The following is a 5399-nucleotide window of genomic DNA, read 5'->3' as shown; positions in this document are numbered from 1 at the left end:
TTTAAATTATTGAGTTGGAGGAATTTTATTCTGTAAAAAGTGTTGTGGAAGCTCTAATAAATAACAAAATAATTATTAGGAAAAAAAGACCAGCAAAATATCTAGGATGCACATGGCCATTAGGGAACCGAATGTGACAGTCCCGGTTTATTTTGTATCTGCAGAGGCCAACATGCCCTGCATTCCAATGCCACCAGCCCAGCATTTTACAAGTCTTTTAAAACACATTCTGCTGTGCTGCAGGGTGTACTGCGCCTTGTGATGCTATCGGAAAATCAAAAGGCACAAAAACCTGACGCTGTTAAGGCGTCTGCTGTTTGGACTCTTTTCCCTAGGAGAGTGCAAGGAGACATCTTTAAATACCGGCCTGTGCTTCTAGAACACGTTGGGTCATTTGCGCACTGACTGCAGTGACTTCCCCATAGGGAGGTGTAAGGCACGGAGTCACGTTTGCTATGGAATCATAAGCAGTAATTATGATGCTAATTAGCCGAGAGTTTCACAGTGTTTAGACTCATGATCGACATCCTAATGAGACTAATTTCCTTCTCAGTTATCATATCGTGATGAAATGTCACTTTGCATCAATTAGGATACCTGGTGATATACATACAGCCTCTGAATACCTAGAGAAGCTGTACTGAGAGCATTTAAACCATACAAACAAAAACAAAAAATTCCAATTGAATTGTCGCATCAGTTGACAAGATGACTAACTTAAAAAAGAAATCTAAATATTTAAGAATACACAGTATGAATTGCTTGCTTCATTCAATTAGGTTTATCCTTGCCTTAATGTTCACCAAAAAAAATGCCATGACATGAAAAATGTCCACCAAAAAACAAGTCTATGATTCAACAAGCCCTCGCCTAAATCAGTGTCCGCTGTCATATGGCAGCCATCAAATTGCTCCCTCAGAGAGTTTTTTGGGTCTGAAAATTGACTCTGCCTATGCCAGCAGCACACAGCCTTGGACAAGGCTGGTTGGAGAGAGACAGTCCACTCCAAAACTGATCTGTCATCCTTTTGCTCTCCTGCAGTCCACCTCCTTCTGCCGTTGCCTTGGCAACTGCTCAGGCAAGGACAGTGGTATTGTAAAAATTGTAGCTCTGTGTAAAGGAAACATTACCCGTCTACCCTCATCTCTCAAAAGCCATCCTGTCGCCGTTATCAAAACAAAAGACCCCTGCGCTTGCTCATCTTCCTGGATACCCAGGCCAGCGTTGACATTAATTGGTTATAATTCAGGCTGGCCACAGAGATCGATCGGCAGAGAATCTCCCACCCTTTATTAAGTCGTGTTTAACCTCTTCATTTCACCTCCATTTAAAATCAGGCCCCTACAATTCCCAATCTATTAACTCCTTTGATGGTGCATTCATGTCGTGATCTCAGTCTATTCTCTTTCACAAGCTTCAACAAATACTATTCCATTAAATATTAAAAAACAACATTCTAAATTCAGTTCTTTGTTTTCTGTCTACATCCACAAACAGGAGCGTTTGTTAGTCGCTTAAATTAGCTCTGCTCTGGGCAAGTGTGGTGGTTTTCGGATTTTTTTGGGCGAGATCATTTGCCTGACCTCACCATAAGGTAATATCAAGCCCTTCTTGGCTTGCATGACTAAACGAGCATTAAGTGGCAGATGTCACTTGTGGAGCATAGATCAAAGTGACAAGAATCACGTACTCGGGGAGCGGAGCCATGGGGGAGGGGATCAGGGATAAGACCCTGCTGGAAGAGGTGCTAGATATTCCACGCACATTTTTCCGACCCTTTCCTCCAGACCACCTCTGAGAGGCTCTGATAGCGGACACATGCCTTGTGAATTAGCACAACATTAGCATGATTCACCCTCTTCTCCACCCCCAGAAGTCCTACAATCCCCCCCTCTTTCGAATTGGGGGTGGGGGTGGGAGAGGGAATTAGGCAGCTGTGTGGGATTGTATGTGGTTAAAGCCTCACCCACACCTACTGTACGTTGGTTCAAAGGCTAATGCATCCAGCTCTTGCTGGGTCTTTTTCTTCCTGTGCCTCCTTCACTCCTTCCTCTCTCTGCCTTCCTGACTTGTAATGCAGGCAGGAAGGCAAGTGGGGGGCCACCACCCGACCCCTCAGTCCCATAAGCAAACAAGAGTGGGCTCATAGGCACCTAATCTGTTTTTTGTTTCCTCTCTTATTCTAATTGGCTTTGGGGTCGACTTCTGCAGCAAGCACACTTAAATCCGCCTCAAGACCCCACAGTTTGACGGGCAGAAAGAGAGCTTAAACAAGATAGCACCATTCAAATGCACACTTTTTCATTTTTTAAAGTGCAAAATGGCCTTAGATACAATACTGTGCCCACACACTGAGAAAGGAGAAAAGGTCAAAAAGATACTAACGGAGTAGTGCTTCGCATGGTAAAAAAAAAGTGTTTAAATTGAAGATCCACACAGACATAAAATCACAAGTGTTAAATGTGCTTTTAAATCTGGCCCAGAGGTCGCCTCATTTGAATCACGGAGTGGTTGAGTAGCACAGCACTGGCAGAGTGGTTAAAGTAATAGGCTGGAAACACACCAGAAGCTGGCTCAGGCCAAAGGTAGGGCAGGCTTCCTTGTGGCTCCTCCGAGACAGTTTAATATTTTAGAGTAACATTTAAAAAGGCATTCACATCCCTGGTAAGCATCTAACACTGGCTCATTGTTTTTAGTTTTTTCCTTGAGCAGCTTAACCACAACCAGGAGTCTAAACGCAAAAGCTCTGCGGCTGCCATTTTGTTTCAGATCACAATGTCCTTTTCTTCAGGAAAAGGGCATTCATGTGGTAATCGATTCAACGCCCCATCCCACAAGGGTCCTAAGCATTTAGTCATAGGAGGGAGGACATCTCTACAGACCATCAGTGACTGTTTAACAATGTAACCTTCTGAGCACCAAAGGCATGATGGTTAAATAACAAACAGACTTGTGATGCAGCAGAGAAGAAGATTCTCTCCCATCAGCACAGACTGTCGATGGGGAGAAAGACGCTATTATTATAGTGGTGTGCAAGGCCCCGGCATCTCATACATTTGTATAGATCGAAGTGTCATCTAGACAGAACGGAAAGCTCACACATGGTACTATTGAGTCACTTCATGGGCTCTACTGAGGCTGAAATGATACAATATTAGAGCATAACCCCTGTCCATGACATTAAGAAAGCATACATGATCGTGCCCTTTTCTGTAGTTAATTATTAAAACAGTGCTGACATTAATCAGTCAATTCTCCCATTAGAGAGAATGTGTCTGATCCCATCTATTTCGCCATCTAATGCATCAAAAAACGTGGACATTTTTAACTTTAACAAAACTCCTTATAAATAATGCCCTATGCATGTTTAATGAATTTAAACGGGTAAAAACGGATAGAAAGAAAAGACACGTCTGTGTTTATTCAGGCGCATGACAAGGTCTGTTCATCCTTCTTGTTCTAACTCAGTGCATGCCCCCCCCCCCCCCCCCCCCCCCCAATCGAATGCATCTCTGCCCGTGTCTCTGCGCCTCTCCCAGGGGCCCAATGCGCTGCTGCTCAGAAGGCAGCTCCTCAGAGGAATTATCGCCAGGCCGGCTAAGCGGGGACATGAATGCTCCAAACAGCATCATGATGGCGCTGTGTGAGACTTCTCCCGGTGCGGGTGGGTGGAAATCAATAGAACAGAACAACCTTTCAGTGTGGGGCCAGAGGATGACGCAGCAGTGTGGACACTGAAGCGAGAGACACGCGGGTCGTTTCATGCATATTTATGAGCATTAAGGGGGACGGGGGTGGAGGGGCAGAGGGGTTGTCTGTATTTACCTGCCGCTTTCTGAAACACGGTGAAACCTGGAGGATGGGTTTAAGGATGGGTGCCTTTCGTAGCTCGGTTTAAAAGCCTCACCTTCTAGTGTACAGGTGCCATGGATAAAGTGTATCCAAGCAAGATTTAAAACTGCAGGTATATAGAGAGAGGGGGGATGAGAGAGAGAGAGAGAGATAGAGAGAGAGAAAGTTACACAGTGGGAATGACCCCCGAAAAGGTATTTTATGTACATCTTAAGTGTCCTCATGGAAACATACTTTGATAGACATTCTTATACTTTTGGTTGGGGGGGGGGGGGGCTCCTTTTCCCATGCTGATGGTAGCGCGAGAGAGACGGCTCAACAACCTCTTAGCGAATCTCAGAATCTCATGCAGCAGTAAAGAAGGACCCTGATGTGCGACTGATTCCACCAGCAAGCTGCTCCTCCTGATCTGCTGGCTTGTGCAAGACCGAAGTAATTGGAGGGATCAAACCTGCTTTTGTACAGCATCATGAACGAATGCTTTGAGCTTAGGGGCGAGCCGACTGGGGAAATCAGAGAGGAGAGGGGCGGTACACACAGGAGGGCCGACCGCCTGGCTCTGGCTCTGGTGGCAAATCTCCGGCAATTCCACACGCTGAAAAAATGAATTACCACCACGATTTTGGAGGGATTAGGTTCATAGCATCGCAACATCTTTGAAACATGTTGGACACTTATCTGACAGAAGTCATTCAAACAAGCCTGCTGGTGATTTGCAGTATTAGCAGCAATCCCTATACCATTCACTCTTTCATGTAGTTACAGAGAATGTTTTTTGTTTATTTTCCAGAGGCCTTTTTATTGTTTTAATGATTTACTTTTACGAATGATGCATATTTTAATAGAATAAAATAAAATACTGAAATGTAATTTCCATTAAACAACAGCTATCAAAGCATTAACACGCTTCACAGATGGGATTCGATCACAAAACCTCCAGCCTGGCATGCATATGAACCTGTATCGCATACCCACAGAAATGTTCACTCACTCCACACATGCCCACACAAACACACAAAGACACAAACACCCCCCCCCCACACACACACACACACAAGCGTGCGCAGACACTCACCCACCCGCACACACGCACACACACACACACAGACACACACACAAACAATTCTAATTACACTTATTATCAGACCTTAGGATCATTTAGTCATAGGTCACAGTCCAATGCCATCCATGAAGAATAATCTCCAAGTAACATGGAAGACAAAGCAGAACACTGGTAGACAAAACAAAAAAGATTATCAGCAATTACGGCAGTCACTTCAAATCAGCTCTCCCTGTTAAAGGGTCCACCAGTTTAATTTACATGTTGCTAGAGCACATCTTTGAAGCTTCATTGATTCCAACTCTCAATTGCTTTTTATCTGTCTCTTCTTCAATATGAAGACCAGATTGAGAGGGAAAAAATCGTAATGTTGCAGGTTCTGGCTGCAATTCTCCAAACACCTCTATGTGATTGATCTTGTAACATTTTTCCATTAACTTCTTATTCATGTTTTCATTTATTTGTTTTTCATTTATTTGTTTCTCCG

Source organism: Clupea harengus, chromosome 22 (assembly GCF_900700415.2).
Source record: "Clupea harengus chromosome 22, Ch_v2.0.2, whole genome shotgun sequence".
NCBI classification, from domain to species: Eukaryota; Metazoa; Chordata; class Actinopteri; order Clupeiformes; family Clupeidae; genus Clupea; species Clupea harengus.
This window is presented reverse-complemented; position numbering follows the sequence as displayed.